We start from the raw sequence: 15,356 nt of genomic DNA, 5'->3' as shown, positions 1-15,356 counted from the left end.
ACGTTTACTTTTTATTATCATGGTATTGAGGTGCACACCTACACATTAATATAAAACCACCAACTCCATGATGTATACTGTTCGCCCGAGCCTCTCTGTGTAATGGATTGTTCAGATTGTTGTTAAACTATAATCAATACAAGACATATACGTCGTAGCCACTAAATGAAATCTCTCTTCTCAATATCAATTTCACAAAATACCTATGACATATACGTGTCTCGTCACAAGAGCTTGGAGTTTAATAAAAAGCCCATTATTTTTTGGGTATTCTAGGGCAATGCGTTCAAGTATACACAGTTCGTTTCAGTTAATTTTATCGTACGCTTTTATAGTAAGAAAAAAAATACAATTAATAATTCACAAAGTTACATTCTTAGTGTACACTCTTGCATGTTTTGCGTATTTATAGATTGTATATTATATTTTAAAAGCAAATTTTTAATGTTTATTGTAAATTTAGCACTTTAGTAATTGTTTTTCGCGGATTAAGGTCAACGACTATTTAATTAAACTGTGTTTTTTCACGAACATGATATAGAGACTATTTTTTTATCTTAACGGTCAGTAGGTAGACAAAGTTTATCAAATCATTTATTACGTTTGTTTTTATTGAATATTACGAATAGTATGCGTGACGATGGTGTTCAATAGTTATTTATTTTTTTATCACATATTTTTAATTGTTTGATGCATAAGAGTGCACAACTTTAAATATATATTCGATTATTTTTTAATCCATTAAAATCCTTGTTCTACTTTTTACCATGAAGAGAATCCATGTTAATTGAAATAAATATTTTATATTATTCTATAATAAAAATTTTACTAAAATTGAATAAATTAAAAATTTAATAATATTTTCAATAAATTGACATAAATTATATTTTAAATATTTCGATGATAAACACTGCATATTTCTTACATATATTATGCAGCATTATAAAATATATTTAAATATTGGTATTAAAATACTTTTTCAATTATTTAATACGTATTCTTAATATTGTCTATTTACAAGTATTTGAGTACATTTTAAATACTATTTTATTGTTATAAACTTTTTCTATTTAATATATTTTTTTTTTTTTTTACTATTAATTATAAATATTTGGAACTATAAATAATATTACTGAAAAAAAAATTATAATGAAAACCAAAATCTATTATCATCATAATTATAATTTAATAAAACTTTCATAAATAAAATATATCCAAGTTCTTCTTAATCAGTATTTGAGTATAGGTAAGTTATTATTTTATTTATTAAAAAATAGTAGAAAATAAAGTAAAACAATTAACAAGTTTCCAGATTTTAATATTTTACAGCCTACAGCCTTGAACCTATGTCTATAGTATTACTAATATTGCAATTAATAATTATGTTTAACTTTACTATACATATAGTACCTATTTAATGTATATATTTAAAATTTAGTCGTTAAAAATACATAAAAAACCTTTACTGGTACAAAACATTTATACATGATTTATGTATAAGAAAAAACAAGAATAATATGATCAATACATACTTAATTATATATAAAATATTTAGTACTATAGTGTATTGTATTTGTACAAGTAATACAATACGATACTATATAATATCATATTATAAAATACGTAACGAAAGAACGTCTAATTGCTGAACAACGACGGACATTGAAGATTAGCTCAGTAGGTGCAAATTACTTTTGATGTCAATATACTTGTAAACCACGGGGGGGAGCCCTTCCATCACTATGTTAATTTATAATCTTTTCACGCATCGACAACCAACCTAATAAATACTACATATTATGTGAAATATTATCTTATTTTGTTCACTATGCGGTACATTTTTTCCGATTATCCATGCATTGTACAACACTGCTGTAGATATTAGATGATAAATTTATCATTATTTATTATTATGAAATTACCGACGGGGAAGGAGGCATTACAAATTTATAAATGTAATTGTTTTTAAATACTTTCAAACTTAACTGATTAATAAAATTCAAAAACATTTTTGAAAAAATCTCGTTATTTTGTTGTAATCTAAAAAAAAAATAAAAAGGGTTAAATTTAAAGATTATACATTTTTTTTTGAATGTTTAGTAATCAAAAAGTTATTTCCACGATAAAAATCAAACCCGATTGCAGTTATTTGTTCGATACAATATTATTTATTTTTAATTCGATTTTCGATGACGTGCGTATTAGCGAACGAAAATACGCAGTGCGCTTTATTATATTTATAATTATATAACTGCAAGTACTTTGCTGCAGGGTTGGATCAAGCGATTCGCTGGGCCCTAGATAAATAGGATCCTAAATTGTCAAGACATAACAATGTCCATTAATAATATAACGATTATTATAACATTTCACTTCCCCATATACTTCACAATAATAAAAATCATTGTTATTACTATTTTTAATCAACTCTATTTATTCTTCGTTGAGAATAAAATATCTATTTGATGTAATACATTGTTTGTGGGGGGAACTTGTCATTCTGGATTTATTATTATCTACTATTACTTAAAGGCGCGCGCTTAGAAATATTTATATTAATTTTATAAGCCGTTATACCACGAACATATAAAATAAAACGCTACGCAGATATTGACAGATAGTATAATAATACTATAGCAATAATAAAGTATTAAATGCACAAATACGATTTTTAGTTTTTGAAAAATAATTAAGTCAATCGAACGTTGTAATATAAAAAAATGAATTACTATAGGTATGTAATATATCGGTATAAATATGTGATAAAATATCCTGAGAAATATTATAGGTTGACTGTTCCGTCCACTCAAAATCATTATTCATCGTATACCTTCATTCAGTGGCGTACGCAGGATTTTACAATGGGGGGGGAGCTTGAAAATAAAAAAAATACTCAGTAGTTATAACAAGCGCATTGGCTTAAAAATTAAAATAGTTGCTTTTTTATTTTTTACTTAAATTAAGCATAAAATAAACAAAAAATATATGAAAAAATTATATATAAATTTATATTATAAATACCCATCTATGGGTGGTCGTAATCACAGACTAAGATAATATAATACCTATATAATATTTATCAATATCTTAGTCCGTAGTTCTAATAAATGGGTAAATACACGTTATGTCGAATCATTGGTAGATTTAAAAAAAAATAATAATAATACTAATAGGCTTTAGTCTATTAACCCCCCCCCCTTGCGTACGTCACTGCCTTCATTAGAATTTAACAAAATATCCATTATACAGTTGTAACTATACCAATTCTACGACGAGGTATGTACACGCGACAGAGCGAGTTCCCCGATTTGTATTATGATGAAATTTCCGTTTGTTATTGATATCGTCTATACGCCATCCATTAGTCGTAGGTATTACTGCCTTGAGCCTTGTGCTTATATATTAGAGGTGCCCAATGTGATTAATCCAACACTGCTTTGATTTGCGGCTACAATTCGCGATATCCGGCTGGGGAGTCGAATTGATTTTTTTTAATGTATAGCCTGTCAAATACAAATGTCTACGTACATAGTTTAAAATGAAGCATAAAATACAAGTATAAATAAAGTTTCCCTAGTAAACCAGTAATAATTATCCAGTTTAGATAAAAAAAAATATTCTTTATAATATTATAATATGCGACTTACTATGGACTATTGGAAATATATTTTATTAAGAGTATTTTATACCCGCATGTGTTGTCTCTGTCTTACTAATGTAGATCATAGTGAATTTTCGTTCAGCAGAACACATTTTGTGATGTTAGCTTTAATATTAGAGTCAATTTACCTATTATCAAACTTTAAGGTAATAATATTATCTAGGGCATCTCATAGGCTTTTATAGGTATTTTAATTTTTAAGCGAGTTACGAGCATTTTAAAGTTTTAATATTTTACATAACCATAACTCACTTTAAAATTAAGATATCAATAAAAGCCTATAAGACGCCCTAGATAATATTCTTACCTTTAAATTTGATTATGGGTAAGTTTACTCTAATATTAAAGCTAACATCACAAAATGTGTTCTGCTGAACGAAAACTTGTTATGATCTACATTATAAGACAGGGGCAACACATGCAGCCATACGGGAATAACGTCCTCTTAATTGTGCGACCGCGCCACCGTCCGCGTAATAGGGTAATACACAGTGAAATAATAATAATATATTATTTTATAAGGACGATTTTATTTTCATTTACTCGTGATTTTGGCTTTATTGGTATATTTTTTAAAATAATTATTCAATTTCCATTAAACGCATTATTTTGTTTATCGTCATACCTATATTTTGTTTAGTGGTATTTTATTTTGTTCGTTTATCTTTTTATGTTTTAATTACGTTAAATAATTGCAAATGTTTATTTAGTGTTGCATAACGTTATAACCACAGCACGCATTAAAAGCATTTTAAATTACCTATATTATTAATGTTATAAATCTGGAGTTTTCGTTTGAACGGGCTAATTCCTGAAACTACCAGTTCGATTTGAATAATTATTTTTGTGTTATAGTCATCCGTTTGTTGAAGAAGGTTTTTGTTTGTCTAACGTCACGCTACGACCTATAGCAGTAGAGAAATAACCACAAACGTTTTACGTACAATCGTGTATTGTGGAGTATATATGAAATTAGTTTTTTTACTAACGGCTAATCTCAAAACTATAGTGTACCGGTTTCAATCAAATTTATAGCAATCGATTCCTTGAGACTCGGCAGGTGTTTTTAACTCCTTTTTTGTTTTTTTGAATTTATATTATATTTTGTTATAGATTGGCCCACTCGTGAATTTTGTTTTGGGTCATGAAAATCGATTAATTTTTTGTTTACATTATATAAAAGGTTTCTATTGTTTGAAGAAAAAAAAATGTAAACAAATGGTATAGACTGTATAGTATAGTCGACTTGCACCATGCGTTTCCATGAGAGACTTGTTTTAAATAAAAGGAAATAATATTGGATTTATTATTCTTAGATAGATTAGCAAAGTTTAGAGAAACGTTTGAACCGCCTTCGCAAATATAACAAGTGCTATATCCAATACTCTAAAGGCGAATTTCCCACCCCGGTCAAATTAGTTCACAAAGTGAAGTACAAGCACCGATACCGATTTTCCCGTGAGCTGAGACGCTTACACTGAAAGCGAAATACACAAATATAACGCCCATGCTCAACGCCAAAATGTATATGTTTATTCATTTTTCCCCGGATGAAGTCTGGTTATACAGCTAGTATTATAAATACATTATGTATATATAAATAGTATATACTAACATCTCTATAGATAACGGTATTCTGCAGTATTACATGTTAACATTATATATATATATATATTTACTCGAATGAGCGCCGTTCCGGAAACCCTTTATTCTGACCGTCGTTGCTATAGCGACGGCTAATCATTATATTATTATTATTATTATTATTATTATCTTATTAATATTAATGAATAATGATTGATATTATATAATATATATTAAACAACATATATATATGTATTAGGTATATGTACATTATACGTTGGGGGATGACTGAGTCGAGTGTACTTTCAATATTTTCAATATTACATAATCAATTATTACAGGGTGATTTACTAAATACTGCACATTTTTTTATGGTTGTCGTCTTCAAGAATCGTACACTTTATAATGCATCTATGGTAACTTAAAAATGTATATATTTTCAACTATAAAATGTATTACCTATTCATTATTTATAAGTATTTAAATACAAATAAATATATAAATTAATTAACTATACCTTCAACTATAAGTTTTCATCACAATAATTACGCATGTAAGACTATATATTTTTACTTGTTAAAATAACAATTTCATACTCTTTGTGTTAAATAAGCCTTTTTTAAACTTAGGCTGTAAGAGTAATACAATTTAAAACAAAACTTGGTGCCTCTTCCAATCCCTTTGGTAAACATGCTAAAAGTTGTTGACGTTCATAATACATCTGGTTTGTAGAATAAACTTTTTTTTTTTAAAGAAGTGTGTGATTTTAACTCACATTAAGTGAGCAGTATTTTTTTTTTATGTATAATGAACCGATGTAGTATGTAGTTTTTGTTTATCAACCTTTTTGTTGTTGAAATAATAGGTGTGCGATTTTTGATGCAACCATTTACTAGACTATTTTTTAATCAATAATGAATTTATTCAAATTCTGAACTTAGGAATTTTTTAGTATTTATGTTAGTTAACGACAATACTGATGTTAGGTTTGGACAGAAAGGAGCTGTAGTTCCAGACTCTAATAACATAATATTAGAGACTCCGTGTATTAATTTAATAGCCCATGGCTATATTAAATTATTTTTGTTTAGACTATTTAAAGTACAAAATATTTTTACCATTTTTGACAAAAATTTAGAGTAAGTAAATTTATCAGTAATTGATAAAATTATCTTTTAATAGGATAATATAATGTTGGAAAATCATCTTATAATCTTCATTACAAATCAATAATAATCTTTGAACGCACAAACATAACATACAGTGTGTCAAATAAAATATATATATAATGTACATAAGATTGTTTGTCAGTTAAGTATTTTTATACTACGCAACGTGCAAGTGCTCTTGTAAAATTCGCTTATTGTTTTACGTTTCTTTCAATAATGTATGAAAAACTTTTTTTCCAAAATTCGAACCTTAAAAAATTTAATTTAATTTTAAAAAAATTAATTAATCATTTAATATGTTATTGTTTGTATTAAACTTGCCTAATGGTAAAGTAAATAACGTAGATTGTTCATGTTATCTGAACACACTGGAAACTTATATTGTTTTGTTTGCAAACTTTTTAATTTGAAAAATTCTCTCTCAATTTTAATTAATCCGGGCTTTAACAACTAGAAAAAATCTAACAAAAAAAATAGTTAAAGAACATGAATTATCAATCAATAACATAAACTCTTCTAATATTCTCATAAATTACAATTTAACTGTTCATTCACTGAAATGTGTATCAAATTCAAATTGTTTATGCCCTTCAAATTGTATTAATATTGAAGAAGTACAAGGAATAAAATATCTAGGGTTAATTTTAGATTATAAATTAAAATAGGATAAGCATATTATTTAAATTAACAATAAATTGTGCAAAATTTTCTATATTTTTAATAATTCCTATAAAATAATTATATATTTAACTTTAGTTCAATCATTTTTATTCATATGGTACTCGTATATCTCTTTGGGGAGGAACTTTTAATAAACATTTAAATAAACTTAATATTACTCTAAATTGTATCATACAATTTTTATTAAACCTTCCTATTTTAACTAGTACAGCGATAATTTTTAAAGAACTAAATGTGAAAAATCTGAAATTTATTTATAATTTCTCTGTTTTAATCCAGCTATATAAATATAAACACTTGATTCCTATTTTTGAACATGAACTCAAAACTAGATTTAAACATCATATTAATATACGTTTACCAAATTGTGTAAAAGTTTATAGATTCAGGTCTAAAATTATGTTTAACTTTTAATATTAAAAAATTAAAATTTTATTTTTTATTTTTAAGAAACATATTAAATATTTAGATTTAGCTTATGGTTAAAGTTAATTTATTTTATGTATTTTTTATTATTTTCTAAAAGTTTAAGTTAATTATTTACTATAACATGTATTAAATTTACATAAGATTATTTCCGTTATTTAATATAATACTATAATAGGAATAATTCATTTATATTCCTATACTTATGACTAAACATACTATATTTTTTTATTAATACCAAATTTATTATAATTCTATTTTATATTCTTATAAAAACTGCTCCCATAGTACAAGCTTTGCTTACCGGGGGTACTGCATAAATTGTATTTTTATTGTAAATTTTGATATAAAATTTGTGATGTTGCTAAATAAATTATTATTATTATAAAAAATCAATAATTTAAGTTAAAAGCTACATCAAAAATATTAGCCCAGGGCTCTAAAATTAGAGCTTTGATGATTCTGGAAAATATAGAAATCGATTTAAAATTATAAAATGATTGTTATTACCTACCTAATATAAGTTTATCAATATTTTGTAGTTTTTTAAAACTGTCAGAGTATAGTAAGAACACTACATAATATTATTTCTAGTTTTTTAGGGACTTTTATCCTAAGGTTAGGTTATCCCTAGCTGCTAAAAATATAGCACTATGGTTCGAATTGAAAAGTTTTAAGAACTTGAAATCACGATCTACTTATTTTGTTTGAACGTATTTAATCTTGTATTTCTAAAATCATTTTTAATTTAATTAAAAAAAAAAAAAAAAACAAGTAATGATCATTCTGGAAAAAATAGTCCTCTACCATACAGATCTAGTAAATGTTGTATTTATCTATACAGACGTAAAGGACGTGAATATAAAAAAATTATTTCAATTTTATTAACTAAGAAAAATTTATGACTGGATTTGTATTTTTCCGAGGATATTGGCCGTGCCAGCTAATAATAAAATAAAAATTATATTTGTTTTCTATTATTATTTCTATGTATTGTTTTTTTTTTTTTTTAATAATACTCAAAAAATGTGTGAAACCTTTTAAAGATTATATATTATGTAGATAATAATGACCTTGAATAATTTAAAACTGCTTCAATGGTTATATTTATTATAAATAAAAAAATTAAAAAAAAAACTTTAGACAAGAAAACACATAATAAATTAATATTACATAATATAAAAAAAAATGTTTATACTATCGTAGGCTGAAGTAACTGATTCGTTTTTTGTTTAAACTAAATTAATTTTTTTCACTGTTATTTTTTTATTATTGATTGTTCATGCTTTTTAAATATAGTAATATTACTTTTCAATAAGTATATGTAAATGTATAAAAAAAAACCTACATAAATGTTACTACATTAATTTAAAAGACCAATTTATTACACAAAAAGTAAAAATCAAAAAATTATTTTTTTTGTCTAACTTTAATATGTTTAAAAAAAATATTATATATCAATGTTACATCGAAATAAGTAAAACATTAAGCAGACGCATTCAATAACTAAACTGTACTTACATGATAAATTAAATTAAATAAAAAATGATTTTCGTTTGAAAAAAATAATTTCATTAGATACTCCTTAAGTAGTTAAGTGGTTAAATGGTAAAAAAAAAAATTAAGTATTTAAAAACATTATGATGATCTTTTTAAGTGCCTATAAAATAAAATTATAGGTATACTATTAGAAAAATGAAATAAGCAAATAAAGTCTATGTTGATTTACCTAATTTGTACTCCGTTGAGTCTTTTTGTTACTATATTTTTACCCCTGCTCATACATAATTAACTTTATTATTATTACTTGTTTTTTTTTGTCATTACTGCAATTTATTATTAATAAATTTAATATTTTAAAACGATTATATTTATACAAATAATTATATTAACTATAACAAATTGTATTGGGTTCATACTGTTTAAATATATACAGTAGACGCCGCTTATAAGACTCACTTTGGGACCAGCACATATAATTACGTATTTATTATTTATTTTGAAAAATTAATTTTGAAAAAAATTTGTAATTTTAGTTTGTTTTTTATTTTGTTCTAATATTCCAAAAATTAAATAACGATAATCGTTGCGATAAATGTGAACTTTTATCTGTGATCAAAATTATTATACGTTATAAGGACCAACAGAAACTAGAAATAATCAACATGAATATTATTTAATTTTTCAATACCAATTTATTTCTAAATTCTAACCAAAAAAGTTCATTTTCTACTATTTATTTTACAAAATTTGAGTCTTATAACCGAAGTGTTGAGTCTTACAACCGGATTTTTTAAAATATATTTTCCGTTATTGTCCGTTCCAGACTATTTTGAGTGTAATAAGCGACTGAACATTATATCCACGAGTCTTTTAAGAGGTGTCTACTGTATATATATATATATATATATATGTTTATAAATAAATAAAAGTGTTTATTATATTAGTAAAAAAATCATAGTGTATCTACAGCAGATATTATAATATTATATTGTAATTTGTTTGTCGTATTAAAATATATTTCTGTACGCACGTTTCGTAATGACGAGTCTAAATTCGTGTACCATCACACATACATCACATTATATTATAATATGCAATGTGTTATCCGTTGGTAAAAAAAATAATAAAAAAAAAAAAACATTCGCGGTTGCGGGTGATATGTTATATGAAACTATAAAATATAAATACAGAGTGATTCAAGTATAGTAATTCTTAGTACGATTAATACACCAATATTCATTTTAGTAACGACGATACGGAGTTAAGTGCTAAATTTTTTCAAAACAATATTGAGTCTTAATATTAGAGAGTTTTTGCATAACGCCGGTTAAACATTACGGGTAAAAATAATGTTCGGTTAAACCAAACATTTTTATTTTTAACGTGACTGATGGAACTTCAGTTTTTGCATAACCGGTAAGATTTATTTTAATGTAAGATTAAAAACTGTTATCAAATTTAAATGTTTAATAACCGATTTCGATAAATCGACTAAAATAACGCACACGTTAAATTATAAAAATAACCGATTACGATATTCAAATAACATAATATTATTATAATATTACGTTAAACAAATGTTCACAATGGCCTCGCTGGCTATTGGGCACATATGTGCGTCACATGTGATATTCAAAATAATTGATATTTGACATGTCTAATCGATTGGGAAAAAAACAGCGATTGTCGGAATCGTCGAGTGTACAACATAAGTAGTGGACATAAGTATAACGTTGACCAAGAAAATTAAAATATACATTTTTTCGCGTACCGCTCAATTATAATGATATTAAGCCAAACGTCATACTTTATACATAATATGTCGAGGGATATAATAATATAATATTTTAATAGGTACTATAATATGCAATGATCAACCAAACATCAGTTTGACTACACTCGTACACAGAGCTGCTGTATTAGCTGCACATGTGTATATGTTGTGGAAAAAACAACGATTCGGCTGTTCGGAATGAACAGAATTTAATGAAATAAATATTCAAATTTTCAAAAATTGATGTAGTCATTTCATAGTTTAAATTAAATATTATCATAAAACGATTCACACGATATAACAAGGAGCGCCATAAAAGAGGTTAAAAACTTAAATATTTATACAGAAAAATGTCATCGAGTTTTCGCATATATTTTAGGCTTAATGGCATATAAAATAATATATTTTTCCCAATTACCTTAGGTAATGTTTTTGTTGACATGTTGTTATTAACATGGTTTATGGTCAATATTAATAAGCTTATTTGATTTTGTATTGTTTAAGTATTTTGATAAGTACCGATTTTAGATTTGTCTACTTGTTAATACCAACAAAATTTAAATGTTTGAACAAATTATGGAATTAAAAAAAATTAACAATAATGAATTTTTATACATAGTAATGTTTCATAACAGGCCACATTTTAATTAAAATCAAACTTCCACTTCAAAGGTTGGTATTCTTAAATATTATACTCAACGCGTAACTAAAGATTATAATAATATTATGCAATCGTGTGTCATACACATTTATCGTAGTATAATACTTACACATTTAAAATAAAATAAATTATTATTAACGTAAAAATAATATATTTTAGTGATAGTATTATATAACTAATTCGAAATTATTCTTTGTTTATAGAAAAAAAAAATGAATACTAAGAAAAAAAAGTAACATTATACACATTTTACTCACTCAACTCACTGTTGGAACTTATATAAGCATTGTAAGCTTTTAATTCCTAACATAATATATTGAAACTGTAAATTTCTTGTGTACTTTTTACTTAAGTCTTCAATATAATTTCCTCCGGAGAAATTATTCAATACTTCTATGAATATTCAGAAGCATATAACCATCAAATCGGTCTTCTCATATTGTTGATATCATTTACGTTTTTGTACGTCAAAGAAAGGTGAATATTCTTTTTACAGCACGTGTGACCATTGATAGGTATGACAAAAATAACTCAACGTTATATTCGTAAGATGAGTACCTAATAAGAAAAGAAGCCATCAAAATTACATAGGTAAATAGCTAAGGCTCGGATTTATATGTAAATACATATTTTTACTGTGACTTGATAAATTAATTTGGGTGAGTGATAAATTCATTTCAAGGAATTTCCAATGAAATTAATTATATTTTATTTTACATATTTTTACATATTTTGCCGTAAGTACATGTTTTTATAACTCGTGACTTAACTTTAGTTGAAAGTTTGAATATTGTAGAGGAAACAGTAAAAAAACTTAAAAAAGTACAAGGAAAAATTGGCGAAATTATAAATACCAAAGTACAAATATTGTACAAAAAAATTCTGGTTTTACACACATATATTTTGGTTTCATAAATAGTAAATACACATATAAATCCGAGCCCTAGTAATAACTAATTAGAGGTATACCTCTTGTTATAAGGAATGTTTTTTTATTTAATAAAATATTTTTATTTAATTGAAATTTCATGCAGTATTATTCGCACAAAGTAAAATTACTTAAATCGATTATCCGAGTATAATAGACGACTATACTTCTAGCGTTTTACAGTTTATAATAATATTATTAACTGGATAATAGCTAATAAGAACACAACCAAACAAATATATTAAAATGTTTATATTTGTATTAATTGTTATCATAGACTATGGTCTTCGATACCTGCACAAAAAAGTAGTAAGTAGGTAACCACTCGTTTAAATTTCGATGTAGATATTGTGTTGACGTTAAAAAAAAAGAAATATTTGACGAATAACTTAAAGTAAAAAACGGTACGAAAAACAGAAGTAGTCGTATCGCCACAAGACACTTTATTTGGTACGAAAGTAACGTAGGTATTCAAAAGTTATAGATACTTGATATGATTAAACATTACTATTATTTTCAAAAAAAAAAAAAAAAAATCGATTTTTAATAATTGCATTTAAGAAAAAAAATACGGTTTGTGCAATCTCGCGGCGAATCATCCTGTATATATTATTGTAGGTACACCTCGTTTATTTATTGCGAATAAAATAAAACATTATATTGCTTGTTTCGATGACGACGATGACGGTAGGCATTATAACTATTACTACAGCTAGCCGCTTATTATTGTTGTAATATAATAATAATATTATGGTCATTCATAAATCATTGCCTATATTGTGGTCGTGTGGTGCACACGACGTTTGTGTCTCAAACACTATACGATGCGTCAATTAAAATGCTGAGACGATCGAAATATTGTGCATTAATATATATATATATATATATACCTATCGATGTACATAAAAATTTATGTTTACGTATACGAATGCAGTCGCATTGGAATATTTAATAATTCAACACTACAACATACTTATATATCGTTATAAGACTCGTGAATTAACCTATTGTACCTACGTGTATATGAGCAGGAGAATTGTATAAATATTATTATTATTTTATTACTTTATAGCGGGAAAAATTATGCGTATTATACAATTGTGAGCGTTTGAAAATAAAAATCATAAAACTGACTACAACAAAAACGGTTTTCTTTCTATTAAAAGTTTTAAATAACGTTATACAGATTTCAATAATAAAATAGTCTTACCGTTGTATAAACTGAAAAAAGGACAATCCGAGTACAATACTATAGGATATTTAAACTTGTTGTTTTATTAATTTTTGTCACGCCGACTGCGGTGATTACGGGCGTAATTTCTTTTTTTTTTTTTTTAATTACACGATACGTCATGAAATAGTAACATTTTGCCTAAAAATATTCAAAAGTGTACGTGATGAATTTTCATTAGCCACGCGAATGTATGTTGCGTGGTTAGAAATTTTAATTATTCCTATGTATTCTCCTATATAGACTTATATGTTTATTGTATGTATATTATATGAGTTATAACTTATAAGTTTTTAAAATTTAATCGATCGGAGTCCGGAGTTAAGGAACATAATTTGGTATAATACAGTATAATAATATAGCACTTAATATTATGCTATCAACAGTTGTTAAAAAAAAGCTTTTTTAAATATTTTAACTCGATCAGTTAGCTTATTTTCTTATTAACTAATAATAATTATTATTATTATATAAACATTTGGCTTGTTATTTATTATTATTATTATTTTATTGATTTATGACTTATTCAGTTATCGAATGCGATACGTTATAATAAAACATTATATATAATTATAATGTAATACATATATCTAATATATTAATATACTATTTATATATTAACTGTAATTAAAATTAGTTAATCGATATTTTTTTTCGTTTAATCATTCTAAATAATATACAATGGTTTTGATTACAAATAAACAGAAGTAAAAAATATTCCTTTATTTAATAAATTAGTTGGCATAAACATGTAATTAACTTAACTACTACATTACTACAACTTCTAGTGTACAAAATAAAGGAATAGTACAAAATAATATAATTTATATTATTTTATATAATAAAATTGTATTAATTTTAATAAAATATTTAGGTATTACCCGTTATTATTTAAAAAAAATTAAAAGTTATACAACTATCATTGTGTATGTGATATAGGTAGCAATAATAAGAAATAAAATTAATGAATGTAATCCTTTTTAATTGAATTAAATGTTATCGTGTTAACTTTAAAATTTATACTTTTAAAGAAAAATAAATTATTTGTAAACAATTAACTTATTGATTAGCGTTCTTAACGTTGATTTAACCTAATTATTTTCATTAACTTACTCACTTTCGATTCAATCATTATTTAATTTAGAGCCAAATGTTATAGGTTAAATTGACTATTTAAAAAGTTGCGTATTGTAAGAAACAAATGTTCAATTAAAATGGCTGTAAATTTTAGACTTGCACCAATATGTTCATGCTGATATCCATTTATTACCAAATTAAAGAAATAATCATACTATGTAAGTAGTAGGTACCAATACTACATGCTATTAATAGTTAAATACTTTTACAAGCACATGTGATTTTCCTATAATTAATTAAAGTGGTTTTGTTTTTAGCGTATTCATGGCAATTATAATTTTTAATCAGTAACTATTGTGTGAATAATCTGATTTCTATATCGTATCTATAATATTTAAAAGTATTAGGGTTATGCAATTTTTTATAAATAAACTATATAATCTTCAAAAAAAAACTAAAAAGGTGTGTCTAAAAGTCATTTAAAATCCAATATGACTACACTAAAATATTCATTTAAGGATGTTTAAAGATGCTTAAAAAAATTAACGTTTTGAACACACGGAAAATGATCAAATTTTACTAAAGAAAAATATCATTTTTATATCTATATACGAAAAAAAAATTGTTTAATTTATTTAGGTACTTATCAATTGTAAAAAAA

Source organism: Rhopalosiphum maidis, chromosome 3, assembly GCF_003676215.2.
Source record: "Rhopalosiphum maidis isolate BTI-1 chromosome 3, ASM367621v3, whole genome shotgun sequence".
In the NCBI taxonomy this organism is placed as follows: Eukaryota; Metazoa; Arthropoda; class Insecta; order Hemiptera; family Aphididae; genus Rhopalosiphum; species Rhopalosiphum maidis.
Note: the sequence above shows the minus strand (reverse complement) of the source record.